Here is a 22473-nt window from a genome sequence, read left to right as displayed (position 1 = left end):
GCCACAGTGTGGTCAGTTTGGGCAACTGTCTAACTTACACATCTTAAAGAAAACGTGTGTGTGTCGTCATTGAATGAAGTGTTGGATCAATATCTACTCTGTTCTTGACTGCTGTGTGCTTATAATCTGTATTTGTTTTACTGATTTCTTTTCCAATCTGTTATTGAAAATATGCTTTGAAATCTCTACCTATGGTTGTAGATTGGCCCATTTCTTTATCTATATCTTTTGTTTTTATATTTTCAAGCTATGCATACAAAGTTTTTTTATATCTTCATTTATTATTATGAAATCTCTCCCTTTACTTCTATAGTAACTTTTATTTCAGATTATTTTTTGTCCTGTATGAATATAGCCTCCATGCCTTTATTACTTTTAGTGTTTGTGTTTCTTATTCCCAAAAGTTGTTCTTCAACCCATCTATGTTATTGCGCTTGCAGTATGCCCCTTATAAGCAGCACAGTTGGGATTTTTTTTTTCCTTTTTTAAAAAACCAGTCTGACAAGCTTTGTCATAATTGGAGTGCTTAGTGCATTAACATTTAATTTAGCTGTATTCATGGTCAGGTGGCCAGTCTCAGACTTTGTGATCTGCTTTCTGGCTGTTATTCTCTTATTCCTCCTTTACTTCTTTGGGATTAAGGAAGTATTTTTATACTTATATAATGTCTACTGACATTATAGTTACATATTTTTTATAGTTATACAACTATATTTTTATAGTTATATAATGTCTAATATAATAGTTAGAATATAATAATAGTTATATAGTTATATATATAATAATAGTTATATAATATATAATAATAGTTATATTATATATAATAATAGTTATAATATAATTATTATATAATAGTTATATATAATAGTTATATAATAGTCTAATATATAGTTATATAATGACATTATATTTATATATTTTTCATTTCCTTCTAGCTTAAAATATGTATACTTGATTTATAAAGGTTTATATTAAACTTTTGCCACTTCCTGGGCAATGGATGAATCTTACAAAAGATTTTTATCATGTTTCCACTCTTGCTTTTTGTGTCATTTGTGTTAGTTTTTACTTCCTCCTTTGTCAGAAACATTGCAAGATGTCTTTCCTGAGGTTGCTTTAAAAGATTAATATCTTCCCTGAAATTTATCCTTTCTGGTGCTCTTCCTTGCTTCATGTATTTTTTATAATACTTTTCCTTTCCTTTGGTCTCCAGTGTTGCTTTATTTTGCCTTGTAATACAAGTTATCAGAGCTGATTTTTCTCAATTATTTTGTATGAAGACATATTTATTTGCCTCCATGACTTAAAGAATATTTTGTTAGGTATGGAATCCTAGGTTAGTAGGTTTTCCTACTTCCTTTCAGCCCTTAAAGATAGCATTCCATTGTTTCATGACTTCCATAGTTTCTGGTGAAAAGTCACTCATTTGTCTTATTTTTATTTGAAAGTACCATGTAAGTTTTCCTTTTTGATTTTTAGATTTTTCTTTGTATTTGGTTTTCAAGTTTGACTGTAATGTGTCCAGACTTGGTTTCCTTTTTCTTTTTTTTTAAGGGTTTTATTTTAAAGTAATCTCTACACCCATCAGGGGGCTCAAACTTAAACCCCAGGATCAAGACAGATGCTTCACCAACTGAATTAGCCAGGTGCCCTACTTTTCTTTTTATTTATGTTCATGGAATTTCTTGTATCTGCATGTTGATATCATTCATTTTGAGAAAATATCAGTCACATACCTTTAAATATAATTTTGTTCTGTCCCTTTCTCTGTGTAAAATGGGATTACTTGACAATTAGCCTTTTTGAAAACACTTTATTATCCTTTATTCTCTATAGTGTAACATACTCTGCTCTGTTCTTTTTATTCTTCCTTGTCTTTGAGCTTGAGATGGGGTATTTTTATTGACCTTTCAATTAATTAATCATTTTAAAACTATATTTAGTCTATTATCAAAGCTTCCTAATTAATTCTTAAATTCAAATTTTGAAGTTTTCATTTGTAGAATGACAACTAGATCCTTTTGTATGGATTCCTAATGTCTATTGAAATTTCCTATATTTAATTCATATTACCTTTCTAGTTATTTTCTTTATTTTATTTATTAGAGTTACCTTAAAGTTTTTGTTTGATAATTTCAAAATCAGAATCATCTGTAAATGTTTCTATTTTCTGTTGTTTTCCTATTAACTACTTACCCATTGTTTCCTGCCTCTTTATGTTTCTTACAGAATTGGATTGTGTGTGGGACCCTATGATGAAAAGAACTCCCAAGCCTAAACTTGATGTAATTTCCCCCTGGAGGTGGCTAGCCACTCTTCTCTCGGGTAAATAGAGTAAAGGCTAATTGCATCAACCTAACTAGGAATGAACTGGGATTGCACTTGGGTTGTCATCTCAGCTAGACCTCAATGCACCTTCGGTTGTGCTTATTCCTTGGATCTCAAAATCCAGCATTTGGCGAGCCACCATGTTAGTTGCAGTCCGGTCACTCTGGTGGGACTTTACTCGTAAGTACTGTGCTTTGTCCTTCTAGGCCAGCACTGAATTTTGTCTGGTTCTTAGTGCTTCTGTTGCTCTCCAACATCCTTAAAAGTATGATTTTTGTCATTTAGTCCAGATTTTCTCCCTATATTTACAGTGATATGTGCCCTGTTGATATTTACTACATCTTACTTGGGAGTAAAGCTTTCAGTGATTTCTTAAAATATACTTAAAAAAATATTTTATTTATGTATTTATTTGACAGACAGATCACAAGTAGGCAGAGAAGCAGGCAGAGAGAGGGGGAAGCAGGCTCCCCGCTGAGCAGAGAGCCCAATACGGGGCTCGATCTCAGGACCCTGAGATCATGACCTGAGCCGAAGGCAGAGGCTTCTCCCACTGAGCCACCCAGGCGCCCCTCAAATGTACTTTATTATATATATTAACTTCCACTGATGAAGAAAGTTAACTGAAGCCAGTTATTTGACGAAACCCTGCGCTCATGGAGAGGCACTGGAATTTGATGGGGGCTGCATGGGAAAGGCACAGGGAGGCAGAAAAATGTCCTGGTGGGGCTCCACTTTGCCCCATGCCAGCCCTGACTGGCTCTCTTGCACAGTGTGTAGCTGTGGGTGGGGAGAAAATCTGGGAACAGTGGAGGGAGATGCAAACGGAAAGAGGAAAATGCACTGATGGGGAGCAAGAAGGAAGGGTGGTGGACGGCTGTTCCGGATGATTCCCACCACCAGGACCAAGCTCAGAATTAATGTTTCTGGAGAGAACCCAGAAAGTCCCTCTGGGTCCTCTGTCTGAGGTCCTGGGAGCCACCCCACTGTAACAGGGGCCATGGTCGCCCCTCCCGTGCTGTTGGTGCCTGTCTGGAAAGGGGAGGCAGCCGCTGATCTGCACATTCTGGCAGGGTGCCGCCGGAGATGGAAAGGCAGGATTCTCAGGAACACCGTGTTTGTCTCCTTGCTAATCTGGCGTGGAGTGGGAGGTCCCTGCCTGGCACTTGTTAACTGACTGTGTCTTGGGAAGACAAAGGGAAGCTCCACACTGAGGAGTCTGTCTGCTTGTGGACTGTGACGGAGACACGGAGAAGCATTTCCCTGTAGTCATCAGCCCAGGCTGGAAATGCTAACCATCAATCTCCCCGTGCACGCAGTGTCTCTGTTTAAAAGCTGATAGAGTGTCTCCAAAGGGCTTTTTTTGCTCTTTGTTTAAAATGACATATAATGGGCCTGGACTTATCAGTGTCTCTGAATGCGTTTTCTGTGCTCTGTCCCCGCTGGGGGATTCAATCCATTCTAATGGATACGTGCGGGATGGATTTTGAGCTTGGTATAATTTAATCAATTTAACATCAAATGAATATGCAAAGGGAGTCTCTTTGTGGATGAAAAACAGAAGAGGGACATTCTTATTAATTTGCCATGGGCTTGAGGGATGGGAGCCCTCTGCTGTTATTAGTACCTGCCACCCGGCCCTGCGACGGGCCGTTCGGTGGGTGGTCTGCCTCTGCAGCCGCCACAGCCCGTCCACGGGCAGCGACAGATCTCCGGGCAGCGGAGCAAGCTCATGGCCCTTGGCAGGGGGACGGCAGTTACGCCGCAAGCCGTGCTCCGGGCGTTCCCGGGCGACATAGGCTGGCATCGCGGCTCTGAGCCCTGCGGTGTGGAGCCAGACGAGGGGCCCCGGCCCAGAGGCCGTTGCCTCATCCACCATCCCATCCAGTGCTCAGGACTCGGTGGCAGGGCTAACTGACGCCAGGCTTCTTTGACCCCATAGGTGTGAAGGAGGCTTTTGGAGAGTGAAACACAGGACAAGACTGGGGGAAATCAAAGCCCTCTCCAGTCCCCAGGGCAGCGGGAGAAGCAGAGAGCCCCAGCTGTGCTCGGATGCAGGGAGGTGGGGCTGGGCCCGCAGCCTGGGACCCACCGTGGTGCGGGACCTGGCTCCGTCCTTCCCCAGCGTGGTTACGAGGCAATCCCCATCTGGGAAGCCCCGTGGCGTCGTTTCAGTGCGATTCCCCGACTCCACCTCCGCAGGGGCAGCCCGCTCCCCTTTCAGGGGCTGTTTCCGTCCCGCAGGCTGGACCCCTTGAATGCCTCCCGCCCTCTTGCTGTGAGTTCGTGGACCAAAGAGTGGCAGCCTGGTTCCCTGCAAACTGGCAAGTGTTTCTGACCTGGGTAATTCTCCCTGTGGACCTCATTCCATCTCATGGCACATTCTGGAAGAGCCCAGTGCTGGCTGTCCCCAGCAGTGTGTGGGTTTGCCACAGAGGCCTCACCATCTCCGGGGGCCTTTGTGAGCATCTTGTAAGGACTGCGGCTCCGCACGGACTGCGTCCTGAGCTCGCAGAGGGGAACAGAGTGCGCATGAACCCAGGGCTTCTAGAAGCCACTACTGCACGGATCTGAATAAACCCGTGCCTCCCCAGAGGTACAAGCCATACACAACGAGGTCCCATCACTTGGTGCAAAAATCCTCTGTGTCCATCACAAACGACCCGCACGCTGTATCTGACAGCCGTCTTCAGTCAACGGACTAGTGTCGACACCAAGTTGGACGTGTGCCGTCCTCTCTCGGTCCAAGTGTGGGAGGGGAGGACCTTCCCGGAAGGGGGTCGGGGGCAAAGGGAGACCCAGTCGTTACAGGAGACTCCGTCTAAGTTACGGAAGGAGAATTTTGGGGGGCAGGTGACCTCAGGACCCAGGGACATGTATTCTAATGACATCTGTAGGCTACATATTGGGTGTAGAAAGAGCCATAAAACTGTCCAAGTTCCTAATTACCGCTAAAGGACCTTCGTGGTTGCTACCATTTCAATCAGAAAGCCTCGTTCTCCACAGGCACTGGCGGAGGCTGCCTCTCGCTGGAGGCCACATCGTGACTGGCCCCGGGGTCTGTTCTGCTCTGTGTTGTCATCCCCTGTGCGAGCTCTCTGTACTCCCCCCAGCATTGTGCCCTGCAGTTGCCGCATCCCCCAGGGGCAGCGTGTACAGCTTCCCTCTCATCGGGGGTCTGCGGCCGCCCCCAGACCCAGCATGGGCACCAAACTCTGAGAGCTTGCAGGAGCGCGCTCCCCGGGGGTCCAGCCTGGCAGACACGGGCTCTGCACAACTTGAGGGACAAGGTGCTGCCGAGTGTGGCTGGAGTCCACATCTGATGGGATGGGCACGTCCTGGCTCGAGGGTGTGGCCTGGACATAGGGACAGGCAGCAGGCAGTGTGGGCAGCAAGGGGGTCTCTCCATCCCAGCTGCCAGCTCAGGCCAGGCTGAGGCCCGTCCAGGAGGCTCAGAGTGTGTGCTCAGAGGCGATAACATCGACAGCAAACCCTGACCTCGGGGGAGCGCCCGTGGCCGGCATAGGGTGTGTGTGGTCCGCCCCTGTGACAGCAGGGGACAGTGTGTCGTGGCACCTGACACAGGCCCCGGGACTCTGGCGAGGACACCCCACTTCCAGAGTCCCTTTGGTTGGGCTGAGCCAGACCTCTGGAGCGTCGGCCTTGCCAAGCGTGAGCTCACTGGCCTGCTGACCAGGGGCCCAAGTTGGACACGCAGAGGAAGGACCGCCGAGCCTGGGGCTGTGCTCCCTGGAGGGCGCTGCTGGGGAGTGAGTCTGAGGGAGGCCCTGGAGGCCAGGCGCCTGCTCACGGCTCCCCCGGGCAGGCTGTGCTTCAGCGTCACCCGCTCAGAGGAAATGTTGCAATGCCCCTCCCCCCTAGTGCAGGGGGCGGGTGGAGAGGGCCTTTGGGACGCTGCACAGGTGCAGAGGGCAGAGCAGGTGTGCAGGGCGTGGCGCGTGGGAGGGGGGCCCTGCCGACCTTCCAGATGCCCCTCCCCAGCGCCCCCCTGCGTCTGGGGCCAGGGATGCTGGGCAGACCCGCAAGGCCCCCGGCATCTCCTGGCCCTCCGCAGAGGGAGAGGCCCCTGAGGTGTGGGCAGCCCCCCGCCCCAGGCGCAGTGCCTCCGCCCCGAGTTCTGCGAGGGCCTCCATGGTGGAGTAGGACGGGCAGGGAGAGTCACCCCCACGTTTGCTCTGAGCACCACAAGGGCTCGGGGCAGCAAAAACAAACCAGGCGCTGGGAGGCTCCCTGCCCGCCCTGTGCCCTCCAGTCCCCTGCCCTGAGGTGCTCTGAAGTGCTGCGGGCTTCTTGGAGTCCCCTCAGCTGCAGGTCCCCGCCCTGGCTGGCCCTCTGCTGGCCGGCAGCCCCCCTCCCCGAGGATAGCCGCCTCCTTCCCCAGCACGTGGGGGTCAGCTGCTCTCTGGGGGGCTGTGGAGACGCCTCTGCCGCCACCCCACCGGCCAGGAGGCCCTCTGCTAAAGGGCCCGTGGAGGGCGCCTGCCTGCACACCCGCACACCCAGGGAGCTGGGGCCTCAGGCTCACTGGGGCCGTTGGCGGTGGTGGCTTCTGGTTGTCACGGGGCCTACACGTGGTCGCAAAGGAGTGTTGGCTGCAGCTGAACTAGGAAGAGCAGCCTTTTGGGTCCAAATCAGCCACCAGAGCAGCACACAGATTCCGGATCTCCGGGGCGGTTTAGTTGCCAGAGATATGAATTTCAACATCACAACGATGGTCTTGGTCACCTGCCCAAGAGATCTGAGTTGTCTCTACGTTGTCCTCACGGCTGGTCTTCCGGAAAGCCAGCCTCTGGCCCTCCAGCCCCAGGCTCGAGGATCCCTGACGTCACCTTTGGAAAAGTGACGGTGGCTTTCGGGTTTCAGGAGCAGGTTGAACGGGTGTGTCTAACCTCAGCCCATCGGAGGCCCCACGAAAAACTGCAGTAAAGTTAGTTCTTATGAAAAGACCGAAACCTGTTTTGGCAGAGAGAACAGGAGAGCAGACACCAGCGCGACCGAGAAGCTGTTGAGGAAAGAACACGCAGGGTTTCCTCGCTTACAGTCAAGGTGCTGGAATCTGTGGGTGGGGGTGGGAAAGGGGAGAACCAGCCAGGTTTTGCCCCGGAATCCATCTGGGGCTGGGCGACCGGCCACCCAGCTACAGGGGGTGGGATCCTCATAGGCACAGGCAGTAGGAGCCAGGACTGAGGGTGGGGGTTGTCTTGAGCACAGGCACGCGCATCTGCTCCCCTGAGGACGCGTCCCCCCCGGCCTGGGAGATGTAGTTCCCTCTGTGTGGTGGGTGCGCGGCTGGGACTCTGCTCCACAGGGGGAGCCCAGCCCCAGGAGCAGGCCGCCCCCAGCCGCCCCCAGCCGCCCTCGGAGGGCTCCCCCGGGCTGCATGGCACAGTGAGGGTGCAGGTCCGGGTCCCGAGGCGGCTGTAACAAAGCTCCATAAAGCGGGTGTTTTAAAGGGCAGAAATGGATCTTCTCCTTGTTCTGGGGCCAGAAGTCCACATTCACGGTGTGGCAAGGCTGTGCTCCCTCTGAGAATCCGTTCTTGGCTTCTTCCAGCTTCTGTTGTCCTGTGGCATTCGCTGGTGCTCCCTGGTGCTCCCTGGCACACGGCCGCATCTCCCTGCTCCATTTTCACACAGCCTTCCTTCCCTCTCTCTCTCTCTGTGTCTGTGTGTGAGTGTGGATGGGGCGTGTTTCCCTATGTCTCTGCGTGCATAGTGTGTACGCGTGTCCCACATGGGTTCCGTGTGATGTGTACCCATGCTACGTGGTGTGTGTGCCCTGCGTGTGCGGAATGTCTGCATGGGTCACGCGTGTGGACCAGAAGGGCCGGGCTAGGCTGCTCTCATGACTGCGTTCGTGCAGCGACAAAGGAAATTCCGCCACTTGGAGAAGACGAGCTGTTCGCGCCTGCCTGTGCTTTGCCCAGGTCTCCCCTGGGCCAGCCGAAGCCCAGCGCGTGACGGACGGACGCGGCACGGGTGGTTTCTGCCGAGTCCTTCAGGCATGAAATCCACACTCGGCAAAAGACTCCAACCCTTTTGCAAGCTCCTCTTCTGTTGTTCGAACATAATCACTGTCCCCGGTTCTCAGAAGCCCGCGCTCGAGGAGGTTATCGGAACAGGCTGATTCCCGTCGGAAGCCGCGGAAGGCTGAGTCCCTGGGGCTGCTCTCATCCCTCGGAGCTCGTCAGACCCAGCCCTGCCGTCACCGACCCACACCCCTCCCCGGGGGGCTGCATGCCAGGCCGGCTGGGGACCAGCATGCTTGAGGATGGCCAGAGGACAGCGGGGCCCCTGGCTGACCACGCACCTGGCTCAGAACTGCTTCTGCCAAAAGCCAGGCGGGGACTCACCAGTCACGGCCCTTTGTCCTCTGCAGTGAGTGTGGCAGGACCCACAGACGCGGGGAGGGAAGGGCCTCTCCCCCACCACTCTGCACACTCAGAGGCAGCGCAGATCGGAACTTCCACCTACAGAAAATGCCCCCTGGAACATCAAACGAGTAACAGGGGGACGTGTTTGAGGCCGATGTGCCCCAGTGGTCTCTCCTTGGACCGTGCTGTGGGAACAGCACTGATGTGCCCCGAGAGTCACACTTGGGGCCCAGCTGGAGGACCTTCCAGTGTCCTGGGGAACCAGTGAGAACTCAGGTGCGTTCGGGGGCATGAGAGTCACCTGTCTTGGGGAGGCGAACCCGATCCTCCAGAGCCTTCATGGAGCGCCTCCTCTACTGGAAGGTGGTCTGTCCCGTCTGCATCTGGCCGTCCTGGTTCCCCTGCTCAGACGCGGGAGGGCAGCGCTTGCCGTGTCTCTGTTGTTGCAGGATCAACTTTGGAACGGAATTCCTTGTCATCGGTCTCCAGGTAGGACGAAGGAATTCCAGAGATAACCACGGAGCCTGGCACCGCATCTCACACCAGAGTCCAAAGGGACAACAGGTCTCACAGGAGGGTGCATCTCGTCTTTGCCTGCCTCTAGCTACTTTCATCCACTTCTTGGTCTACTTCCAGACATACCGGACAGAATTTCAAAAAGAAGGTTAACAGTAGAATAAACACAATAATAACTTAGTTACAAAAAACCTGAAAAATGAATGGTTTTGCATCAACGTATACCACATACAACTAAAAACTCACTTCTCTCTTCCTTTGACTGGGTACTTGTAGACCATGCCCTTTTTGGGTAATAGGTACCGCCCTGCTGAACAAATAGATTTTGAAATGATTCTGAGAAAGCTGCAAATTGAGGTTTACCGAGGGTGATACAGGGAGCTGTAGCCATTGCTGTGAACATGACCTCCGATGGCTGAGTGACCACAGCAGTTAATCTTCTGATAAAAGCTGGAGATTGAAATGCATTTATGCTTGTGTGTTTCTCCTGAAGAAGGAGCAAGAGAAGGACAGACCCAGGATTTCCAAGGCTGTCTTGGCCTCCCATGAAGGGAACTAGTAGGGATTCTCCTTGGAGCAGTTTGAAAATGACAAATTTATGTAGTCTCTTACTCTCCACCAGCTAATCCACAAACAGCCGCCTAACTAGACTGACAAGAAAATAAGGACAATCCTCAAAAGCCAAATGTGGGATGAATCAGTCCGCTGAGAAGTAAGCTGGTCTGATTTAGCCCCTGTCCCGAGGCATCTGTGTGTCTCGGATGGTCTTGAACTTCCATTTTGATAACCATGTGAAGTGAGGGTCAGGAGTTAGGACCAGGAAGGGTGACATCCCAGTGAGAAGGAGGAAAAGATGAAAAAGTTGTCCCATAAGGCAGTTTGCCAGACTTGACCTTGATGTTGGGAAAGCAAGACATCCCTGGAATTTTAAACCAGGGGCGAATTCTCCGGTGAGTTTGTGACTTGAATTCTTATGTGTGTGTGTGTGTGTTCTAAGAACTGCAAGCTTGAAACTTACAGTGGTCGTGGGCTGTTAGTACCCTCAGGAGTCCCAGAAACAAAGGAAGTACCCTCAAGGAAGGCACCTCCAGCTCATGTCTCAGAGGATTTCCACAGGAAAGTTCTATCCATCATGGGCCCATGGCAAAAAGAAAGCACGACATAAAATGAGGCACTGCTGGTGAGGGGCAGCAGAACCAGAAAAGGAGATAGTGCAGATTTGGGGATTTTTGACAAAATACAAAAGTTTGATGTGTTTAACTAAGTAAAAGATGATTCACAGATATGAAAAACAACAAGTGACTACAAAAATGATTTTTAAAATAACCAAATAGAGACTATGAATTCTGGGTAAAACAGAGTAGCGAGAATGAGGTTAAATGGAAACCACAAAACCTGACAGCAGCATGGGTGTGATCTTTACAAGACACTAGACATGGGACCGTGAAGGTCAGTGATGCCTGGGAGACAAGGAGCAGATCAGGGGAGTCCTAAAATGCCCCCAGCTAACCCCCCTGCAACTGTTTCCAAGCTGTGGTGTGGGGAGGGGGGAGCCCACGCCTAGCCAGCGGGAGGGACAGAGCGGGACATTGGTGCAGGTGAAGTCCTGAATATGCATGAGAGAGTCTGGAGGGAAGGGCGTTGGGAACAGAGAACTCCTGAGGTCTCCAGTCTCCAGTGGTACCAGTGGAGTGTGGATGAGCTCGTGGATGTGACATGAGGAAACCCCGTGAGGCCCGAGAAGAATCTCCGAGAGCATCAGAGGGAAACTGTCGGATGGGCTGCAGGGCTGGGGAGACTTCCTGTTCCCACCAGGCAAAGTAGGAAATCCTGATTTTGGGGACATGGAGCAAAACTCATGGAAGGGTGTTCCCTCAGTAGTGGGAATACTTGGTGGTCAGAGCACGGCACGGGGCCTCTCTCACTTGTTCTAAAAGCAAGACCCAAAGGGATCAGTCTGTTTCCAAGAAACTTGATTTTTCCTTGAGCAAAGCTAAAGAATATTTACAGAAATACAAAAATACCTGGCATCCAAGAAAGTAAACTTCTTAATTACTTGATCCGATTATGTATTGGATCCGATTATGTATTGAATTGTGTCCCTGAAAACTGCGATGTTGAAGTCCCAAGGTTTCTTTGTTACTCTGGTGACTTTGCTGCATCTCTGATGTGAAACCAAACTTGCAATACTGACATGAGCTTCATCGTGATAATTTATCTCTTTTATGCATGATTGCTAAAATTGTGTTTAGAGTTTTTACATCCATGTTAATGAGAGATTTTTTTTTTCTGTGGTTTTCTTGTAAGACCTTGTATGGTTTTGGAATCCGGGTCATGTTGAGCCTACGAAATGAGCTGGGGAAATGGTCTCTCCTCTTCAATTTTCTGAAAGAACTTGTGACAGAATCTTCCTCAAAGATCTGGTGGAGAGCACTGGACGTGGTATGGAAGTGATGTAATTCTACTAAGTAATTCTACTCCTGAAACCAATATTGTACTATTGTTAATTAATTAGAATTTAAATAAAAATTTTTAGCACCTGGGGGGCTCAGTCGGTTAAGCATCTGCCTTCGGCTCAGGTCATGATCCTGGGGTCCTGGGATCGAGCCCCCCCACCGGGCTCCCTGCTGGGTGGAGAGTTGGCTTCTCCCTCTCCCACTCCCCTTGCTTGTACTTCTGCACTTACTGTCTGTCTCTGCCAAATAAATAAATACAATCTTTTAAATAAATAAATATTTGGAAGGAAAAAAATATTTGGTAGAATTCTCCGATGAAGGCAGTCTGGAAGACAGCGTGGAGTTTATTAAAACTTTAAACATACACCTACCAACTGACCTAGTCATTTAATTCTAGGTGTTTATCCAAGAGAAATGAGAGCACAGGTCCAAAAAACACTTCCATGTAAATATTCTTTTTTTAAAAAATATTTATTTATTTTTTAAATTTCTTTTCAGTGTTCCAGAATTCATTGTTTATGCATCACACCCAGTGCTCCATGCAATCCGTGCCCTCCTTAGTACCCACCACCAGGCTCACCCAATCCCCACCCCCCTCCCCTCCAAAACCCTCAGTTTGTTTCTCAGAGTCCACAGTCTCTCATGGTTTGTCTCCCCCTCCAATTTCCCTCAATACCCTTCTCCTCTCCATCTCCCTATGTCCTCCATGTTATTCCTTATGCTCCACAAGTAAATAAAACCATATGATCATTGACTTTCTCTGCGTGACTTATTTCACTCAGTATAATCTCCTCCAGTCCCATCCATGTTGAAATAATAGCTGGGTATTCATCCTTTCTGATGGAGGCATCATACTCCATAGTGTATATGGACCACATCTTCCTTATTCATTCGTTCATTTGCATGTAAATATTCTGAGCAACTTTATTTGTATAGCCCAGATTGGAAACAAAGCAAATGTCCATCAATAAATGAAGGCACAGACACACTGAGGATATGTTCATTATCTTGATTGCAATAATGGGTTCATGACTGCACTCATCTGTCAAACAGTGCAAATCGTACACTTAAATATGTAGTTTATCATAGGTCGATTATTTCAATAAAGCTGTTAGAAGATAAATCATAATATGAAGCTTATTTTTATGGATAAAAACTAGAATCACTTGTGGACACCTGGGTGGCTCAGTCAGTTAAGCATGTGCCTTCAGCTCAGGTCATGATCCCAGGGTCCGAGTGGAGCCCAGCATCCAGCTCCCTTCTCAGTAGGCGGCCTGCTTCCCTCCCTCCCACTGTCCCTCCCCCTCCCTGCTCATGCATGCTCTCTTTTGGTCTCTCAAATAATTAAATAAAATCTTTAAAAAACCCGGAAGCAACCATACATACTGGAAACAAAATAGTCATATATACTTCTATAGATGGATATATGTAACAGTAGAAATAAAACCTCAACAGATGAGCTAAGTAGCAGAGAAGACTCAAATAAAACAAGAATAGTAGAGGGGAAGATAGGTCTGAAAAAATTACCTAGAATGCAGCCAAGTCGAATAAATTAAGATTTATTGATGTTGAAGCTGGAGTACGAGGGCCTAATATGTTACCTAGTTGGACCTCACAAAGGGAAAGTTGAGAAGATAAGGGAGACTCAGTATGCATAGTTAATAGCTGAGAATTGTCTAAAATTGCTGAAAACACGAATCGTTAGAACCGGAAGCACAAATTTAAAGTAAGACATATAAAAAGAAAAAAAAAGACATATAAAAAGAAACCAGTACCTAAATGCAGTCTAGTGAACTGTAAAGACAATTAGGTCTTAAAAGTGTCTGGAGAGAAAGTATCTGAAGAGCGCCGTGTCGCCTGACTTCTCCATGGTGACTATGGAAGCCAGGAAACAATGGAACCACGTCTACAAAGTGGTGAGACTGAAGACTTGTCAGCCTTTCTTGCATACCCAGAAAAATGGTCTGTTGAGATGTTTCCACCTTAAGGGTAAAAAAATTTTTCAGACAAATGTAAGTAAGGAGATAAAAGCCAACGTTTTCTTCTTTAGAGTGATTTCCTCAGTTTCTCAACATTCACCAGGGCTGTACTGTCCTTCACTCTACCAGTGTTGTTTGGGATATCTTTTTTCTTCTTAATACAGTGAATCCCAGAGAACTTATCATTTTAACTCATTGATGTATCTCACTTGCATCATTTGTGGGTAAAGAATAAGAAAGAGATCTTTGGTTCAAGAATGTGCCAGTGTATTTTGAATGTTCCTCCTGGACCCTCTCTACCTCAGTACTTCTATGTCTTAGGGACACATTTCTTTTCCAGAGAAAGTTAAGGGTATAGAAATGGGACTCCCTAATCCCCCCGATGTGCTAGATATACCTACATTGGTTGCCATCTGCTTCCTCTCCATCCTTTCTTCTGGGTTCAGAGAAAGAACGGCAACACGGATTTAAGGCTGGTGGCTCCTTTCCATAGCACTTGCTACTCCTTATCTCCTATACTTCTAACCTCTTTTTTAGGACAGAAGTCCCACCTCTCCCTCTCCTGGTAAAGACGTTCCTGCTCCTGTCTTCTCTGTCGAGCCTTATACATCAGGACTACATCTCCGGGTCTATTTCCTTAGCATGGCTTTTGGAGCATCTTCCCTTATGCTGGAATGGTGTCTACACTGTGGGTCCGCTGCCCTGTGCAAACCTGGGTCATGGCTTGTATGCTTCTTTTTTTTTTTAAGGTTTAATTTTATTTATTTGAGAGAGAGAGACAGTGAGAGAGAGAATGAGCGAGGAGAAGGTCAGAGAGCGAAGCAGACTCCCCATGGAGCTGGGAGCCTGATGTGGGACTCGATCCTGGGACTCCAGGATCACGCCCTGAGCCGGAGGCAGTCGTTTAACCAACTGTGCCACCCAGGCGTCCCGCTTGTATGCTTCTTTTTGCATGCATATCCTCACTTGTCTGTCTCCATTCATCCAACCGGGGCTTCCTTTGGGCAAGGACCAGGTGTTCTCCTCTGCACCCTCTACACTTCACACACCTGGCCCTGATCAGTTACTAAACAGATGTCTGGGGAATGTGGCAATAAATTAATGTGAACTTCCCCTTCGATTCGATCTAAATTTATGGACTGATGTATGATGAGACACCTGGATCAGGCGGTGGCAGAATACGGAAGGACCAGGGGACTCCGTCAAGGCAGGATCTGATGCTGGGGCTGTGTAGGTGAGCTCACATTCTGGAATGACATCACTGTGGGTCTGAGCACTCACATGGTCTCACGGCAGGAGTTTTACCCAGAGCTGTTAGCCTGTGACAGTGGGTTAGATGGTTTCTGAGGTCTCCATCCAACACAAGAGTGAATGAATGTTACTAAAATGCTTCCAGTACCCTTTGCCTCCACTGCTGACAAACATCCAGAAAGGCTGTGGTGCCTTCCTAAGTCAGCCTCCTTTTACATATGCCCTCCACCGGGTTGCCCTTCCTCCCATTTACCTACGCATAAACAGGTCCTGCCTGGGCTCCTCGTTCCTTGTGCTCACAGGTCCTGGCTGCTCAGACTCTGCCCGGATGTGCCCCCAGCCCTTGCCTCGGGTCTTAAGAAGCTTCTCTTAGAAGTCATCCAGAGAGTTCCGGGGGAAGCATACAAATTGGAGACATAATTTTCAGGCTGTTTTGCTGGCAGGAGACTTGAACCTGTCCCCACATGAAAGGGGATGTTTTACTAAGTGGCAAATTCCCCACATTTAGGGGCGTCCAAGCAGAGAACCGGCAATCATCTTCCATAAGTGCTGGAGAAAAGGGTGTATTGTACTTGATGGAAATCCCTCCTGAGGCCAAGATTCTGAATTCCAGCTGGGTTCCACATCTGCTGGTATAGTTGATCGGTCTGATCACCATCTCCTGCGTGTATCCCGGAGTATGCTGATCTCGAGTTATCTCAGGGAACGGCAGTGTCTTACTCATCTTTGTAGGTCCACCGCCTTCCTCTGAGTGATGCACAGCACAGAGCCTCAATAAACCCCGGGCTGGGTGGGGAGCGGAGCTAGGGGAGGGGAAAGAAATATGCTGTCCCAGGGTCCAACAGCAAACTCTGATATGGCCAGGAGGCAGTAGCTTCCCCGGCATCCCCTTTGCCATCACTTCTTGGAGGGACAGGCTTTTGGGGACAATTACGTAAAACCTTACTTCCTTCTGTATTACTCTCCTGCCATTCCTAATAAGCTATATTTTAATTTAAAATGGCAATTTACAGTGAAATTCATTTACAACAACACAATCCATTGTGATCACAACGCCATAAATTTTATGTTTTAAGTAATTTTTAATGCTTGTAGCAGCTGGCTCTCTGAAGTGTGGAAATAGCTAACATTTTTCACCTTGTGCAGCCAAGGGAAAAACATCTCTTGCTCTTTAATTATATAACCACCCAAGACAGCGCGCAGTGAGCAGAGCGGACATAATTGCAAAATACAAAATGATTGGCCTAAGAACATAGTCAAGACTTTAAATGTAAACATGTAAATGCCAGGATAGAGCAGGTAAAGCCCGGAGCAGAAATATGTACTCTCCAAATTCACAAGCTGCTGTAATTTCGTCAAATTGATTAAAAAGGAAGTGTTATTAGGAAGATGGAATTATAGCAGGAGTGGCCTCTAAGCAAACAGAGCTGTATCCGAGGACAAGTACAGAAGGGTTTTTCCGTCTGTAGATGCGGAGAGAGCTCACACATTCTGTGCGTGGCCTTGAGTGAGCTCCTGGATGCATCACGTCCCAGACCTGACTATAGCGACGGAGACCACCTGTGCCCTCCCCCCATCCCCTGACCTGGGTAGGGTGCGGGGAGATCACCTGTGCCCTCCAGCTGCCCCCAGGCCTCTTAGAGAATTATGCTAAGAGGAAGTTGCATAAACCTGAGCTCCCTGCCCCACTGGCATCCTCTTCTAGGGGCACAGACTAAAGGGAAGGAAATAAGGACTCTGAGAAGTCAGCCTTGGTGACGACCCACAGACGCTCTGTTCCGCCTCTCGACCTTTGTCTCGGTCTGCTCTGCTTCTCTTGTCCTCCCTCCTTCCCTCCCCCCTCATTTTGGACGCCGTCCTGGAAAATACGCAGCCTGCTGGGGTTGTCGCGGAGTCCTGGGCTGGGTTCCCCACCGTAGGTTCCCTCCGCGACTGGGCCCGGGTCTCCTCACTGAGTGGAAGGCACCCCACGTCCCAGGCCGTGTGGGCCTCTGCGGTCCAGGGAAACATGGGGTGAGCCCACGGGCACTTTGAGCAGAAACCAGGAGCACCGGTCACGTGGGATCTACCGCAGTTAGTGGGCTCTACTGGGTTACGTGGGATCCACCGCTTCCAGGCGCCGCAGCCCGCCCAGCAGGTGCGCGAAGGGAATTACCATCGTGTCTCCCGCCTGCTTCTTGGTCTTGCCCGCGGGAGCTGCAGATGCGGCCGCGTGGGTTGGGGCAGGCGCGTCCATGGTCACGGGCGGGCGCGCGGGCTCCCGCTGCCCCCGGACGCGGCGGGCGTGGACACGGAATCCCGAGGTGCCCCCGACGGAAGCGAACCCAAGCCGGGTCCCCCGCGGCCTCAGAGCGTGGGCTGCGCGGGGCCTCCGCAGTCCTGCGTGGGCGGGCTGGGGCGGGTCCGTGCGGGCGGGGCGGGCGGGTCTGTTTCCACCTGCTGGAGACCCCAGGCTCCTCACGAGCACGACCAGCCGGGCGGGGTCTGCACCTGCTTCTCTCTGAGACGGAACCCCTCGGGCTCGCCTTGGCCGGCAGGTCCCGTGGAGGGAGAGGGGAGGGGCGGGTGCGGGCGTGGGGTGAGGCCTGCAGCCCAGCCCCTCTCTCCAAGCTGCTTTCCTGTGTCGCTTCCTCCCAACCCCCATCCTCCCCACTGTTGGGCTTGGGGTGCCTCGGTGTCCGCCCGGCTCCCTCCTCCCCAGGTCCCAGGGCTTCTCTCGCGGGCAGCCGGAATTAGTGCTCCTGGCCTCCTCCTGCCCCCCTTGAGCCCAGCCCTGCCGCCCAGAGACCCTCAGGGAGGGCTGGAGGTGCAAGTCTCTGGCTGGATCAGCAAGAGGGGGCCCAGAAAGCTGGGGCGAGGGGAGCTCTCTGCCGGGGGCTCTGAGCCCCGCTTTCCTTTCAAATTCCTGATGCCAAGTGTTTGCTCAGTGGGTGGTGGAGGGAGAAATGGGCAGAGGGGGTCCTGCTGGCGATCAGAGCAGTAGAACCTCCAGGCTCCTCAGGGAGGAAGGTCCCACTGCAAATAAGCAAAACAGGTCTGCAATGATCCCCACGCTCCAGGAGGCCCTGGCCCCCCAAAGCCCTCTCTTAGTTTGCGGGGATGGGAGCCTGAGGTTTCGCATGAAGATGTCTAGACGTAACTGCTGCGTTTGCAGCCACAGAGCGGGGTGCTGACTCCTGGGTCTGGACCCCCAGCCCCCAGAACATGGAGAAGCAGGCTTCTGTCACCGAGGCGGCCGAGCGGATGGCCTGAGTCAGGAAGTGTGAGGTGCGTGTGAGGGTCTGTTCAGGCTTGAGCTGGGTAGGGGCTGGGCTTCAGCATCAAGGAGAGAAAAATGAAATCCTATGGACCCCCAGCTGAGTTTTTTCTTCAAACACGGGAAGGGGACTTCACATCTGGAGAGCGGACCCCTGCACCCCCCCATCCCTTGTGGGACAGGGACCCCCCCCCGGGGCCGGATGTGCCGAGAGGAACCAGACCCAGGCTCCAGGCTTCGGTTCGGGGTGCGGGTCCCCCTCCCTGCTCTGCAGGGCTCTCAGGGCAGGGTGCTGCGGCCGGATGCCCAGGCCCAACGGGCCATCAAGGGGCTGCGGGGCTCAGCCTGAAGAGGTCTGAGGGCTTCGGATCCCGAGATCCAGGGAGATCCAACCCCCTCTTGAGGCCAGCCACTGTTCCCTGTTGGGGCCTTCATGGTAGAAAGAATTAGCTATGGGGGGCGCCTGGGGGGCTCAGTGGGTTAAGCCTCTGCCTTCCGCTCAGGTCATGATCTCACAGTCCTGGGATCGAGCCCCACATCGGGCTCTCTGCTCAAGCAGGGAGCCTGCTTCCTCCTCTCTCTCTCTGCCTGCCTCTCTGCCTACTTGTGATCTCTCTCTGTCAAATAAGTAAATAAAAATCTTAAAAAAAAAAAGAATTAACTATGGGAAGTAGTCTGGGTTTCGCAGAGATGAAACAGATGCACGTGGTTCTTCGATGTGCCCAGTGACTCTCTGTCATTTGCTGACTGAACCTTTTTGGTCCGGGGACAATTATTTGGGCCGTTTACAGCCTGAGCGCCAAGGGGCTGGATGGATCCTGAGGGCCGAGTTCCCAGCAGCCCTCAGCCTGGAGAAGAGGCCCGCGTCCCCATGCCCGCTCTCACCACCTCGACCTTCCGATGTGACAAGCCGTCCCCCGAGGCCCCCGAGCCTCCCCCTGCTGGGGGTAACCTTTTTCTAACCATTTGAGGCACCTGGTCTTTGCCTCTCGAGCTATGGTCCGGGTGCTGGACAGGCCACGGGTTTGGTAAAGTCTTTGCACGTGGCCCCGGAAGTGGGGTCAACTCCCGGTGGCCGCAGAGGGAAGCTCGGATCAGCGTGTGACGCGGGCGCCGGATTCCTGCTTGCCCGCCGGCCCGGGCTGTGGGTGTCCTGTCCCGGGTACTGCCCATCGGAGCGCAAGCCCAGGCCGCATTCCCGACGCGCTTCTGTGTGGAATAATGCACACGGTTCAGTCACGAAGTCCCCTCTAGACGGACCTGACTGTACTGGACATGCAATAAGAAAAGACTTGAAAGCATTCTTTTTTCAAATGAGAGAACACTGTCTAGATACTGCACCTTCGGAAGGAGGACCATGAGGCCCGTTCCACGTTACACCGACGTTCAGTTCTTCCGTCTGTCATTGATCTATGCGGCGCGGAAACAGGGAGCGTGCGCATGACATAGAGGCTGCGGAACTGTGCGCGAGGGGGAAGCAGCCGCTCGGCGGTTCCCCTTATCTGCATTTGCAGGTCGGCCAGATCCATCAAGACGGGGGGCAGCCCAGCTCCAGGGTCCCCCGTCCCGGGGACCGGTGGGCAGATGGGACACCGTGCACCGTGTAGTCAAATGCAGCCCGGTTCCATTTAGAAATTCCTATTGTGGGGCAGGGGCAAAGTATCTATAATAATTTTAAGGACATTTCCCAAATGTTTATTTAGATAAAAGATGGGTAACAGTAAAGCTCCAGAACCTGCGGCCTGATAACTAGGTTTTATTAATGGCCTGCCACGCGCGAGGGCTGGATAATTAAAGTTTCTCCCCCCAAAGGAAGAAAGTGGACAAATTTATTTGATGGTTTGATAACCAGGGACACTGGTTGAAAACTATTGATATAATCGGGGCTCATTCGATTTGCTGCAGACAGCCGCTCCTATCAGCTAATTTCACCTGTGCATACTTAATTATCCCCTGAATGCATATGGGCCAGCCATTAATAAAATTTGACTATGTCATAGTCCCTTTGTCGGGCACGCGAGCCTTCTATCTCCTGCATCTCCTTCGCCCCTCCTCCCCCCGTTTTTTCTTTTAAAAAATTCCTTTCCAGTCTCTCAACACACACACACACACACACACACACACACACACACCCAGCGCTGGGAAGACAGATGTGGGCCATGCTTCCGCAGCACCACGCGGGCGGGCAGGTGGGCACCGGCAGGGGCCCGGGCTGACGGTCTGGGACGCAGGAGGGGAACTTCCGAGAGTCCAGTGGGGCGGCGGGGGCCCCTCACTGCCCAGCTTGGGGCCAGGCTGCTTCCTGCCGCCACAGGGCTCCCCGCAAGAAGCAAAGGGGTGCCGTCACCCCGGATGCACCTGAACATGGAGAGGTCCAGTGGTATCTTCGTCGGGTCACGGCCTTGAGCAAGTCAATTAATATCTCTGGTTTCCCATTTTCTCAGACGTAACATGAGGTGGATAGTCCCGACTCCAGGGAACGTGTGGGCTTTAAATGCCACAGCTGCGGCAGGCGCCTTGCAAGACACCCCCAGAGAAGGGCGGGCCCGAGGCCAGGCAAGGGCAGCAGGCCCCCTCCCGGAGCCCCCGGGTCCAAGCTCCATCCTGTGCGGACCTGGTCGCCTGTCCTCCCACGCACCAGACGTTCCTGAGCCCCCAGCCCTGGGCAAGTGGCGGCGCTGGCTCCCCGGCCAGCTGGACGGCACCGCCCCAGGGTCAGCACTGACGCTGCCTTGCTTGCCCTTTGCCTGGGCACTGCACGGCTGCCGCTGGGACTCCTTCCTGCCCAAGCCCTGCAGCAGCCCTGCATTCGTGTGTCCCCTCTGTGTCCTCCGACCCAGGCAGAGTCCCTTCCCCGGCCCCTGACCCTCCTTCTGCCAGTCCCTACCCAGCCGCTGTGGAGATGTCGGTAAAGCAACCCCAGAGCCATTGCTCACTTGCTGAACACTCCAGGGGCTCCCACAGCACCTGAGGCAAAATCCACGCTCCTGGCCCCGGCCCACCGGGTCTTCCAGACCCGCAACCCTGCTGCCCCACCCCCCAACCCACGGCTTCATCTGTGGCCCTTGACAGTACCGGGGCCTTTGCTTGGCTACTGCCTGGTGTGTATCCTGCCCGGCCCAGTGTCCCTGACTTCCACGCGCGCAGGTCCCCTGCTCTCCACGAGGAGGGACCCTCGAACGCCCCTCACCACTGCCCACCACACTTTAGTTTCCTCACACGCTTCTTACTCCCGACGCTTTCTCGCCGCGTCCTGCAGTGTCTGTGTGTGTATGCACCCTGGGGCGAGCAGGAGCCTGTGAGCCCAGCTCACTGCTGTCCCCACGTGGAGTTGGGCCCCCACAGGCCCACAGGGACATCTTACTCCTGACCCCAGGGGTGGAGTCTGCACAGCCTGCCCGGCTGACCTGAGTGAAATGATCCTAGATGCCCAGATCTGTCTGCAACAGAGCACCGGGCTTGCTGCCCCCGACGTGGGCCTGCGTGGGGGTCCCGCACACGCGCTTCCACGGGGGTCCTGGCGGCCTTGGCAGGTCCACGAAAGGCAGTGGTTGTGGGGGGTGGGGGGGATGGGTTGGCCCATTTTGAGGTTCCCGACCATGGGCTAAGCGCCTGAGGCTCCCTGAAGCACACGTTCCTAAAGGGTGATGTTCTCCGTGTGACCCTGGGGCGCCCACCACCATCTGGGGTCCTAGTGCTAGAGGTGAGGGGCTGTGGGCTCTGGGGTCGCAGACTTGCGGGCAAGGGCCCTGGAAACGGCAGCAGTGGTTCTGGGGACGTTGGGGCTGGGGACTCGGGGGGGGGGCGGCACGGGAGGCTGCCTGGGGAGAAAGTTGAAGGCACCCCCGGTGCTGCAGGCTTGGGGGGAGTCATGCCACTGGCCACGACGAGCCCTCTGCTGGGGGTGGGGCCCGGGAGCAGGAGGGTCTGGAGCCCTTGTGATCAGGCCCGTGGTGGAATTGTACGTCTGGGGGACTGACCCAGAACTGATCCAGAACTGACCCAGAACTGACCCAGAATGAGGCATTTCAGCGCCTCACACAAAGGGCCGGAGTCAACCATGGACCTATCCCCGGGGGACCTGGGGCAGGGCTGTGACCAGAACTCAGGGGGTCTCTATAGGTATATCCCCTGGTCAAGAAGGCTGTGAAGGCCATGCCTGGTCTTAACTCATGGGGGCTGCGCTGGCTGGGCCATCACGGAAGGCTGCGTGGTGCCCCAGCCGGGCAGGGGGCAGCGCTGGGCACGGCTGTGTTTGCTGCTGAGCCCCGTATTCACGGAGATGTGGTGGGG

Source organism: Neovison vison, chromosome 1 (genome assembly GCF_020171115.1).
Source record: "Neovison vison isolate M4711 chromosome 1, ASM_NN_V1, whole genome shotgun sequence".
Taxonomy (NCBI): Eukaryota; Metazoa; Chordata; class Mammalia; order Carnivora; family Mustelidae; genus Neogale; species Neogale vison.
The sequence above is the reverse complement of the archived record's forward strand: the minus strand, read 5'-3'. Positions refer to the sequence as shown.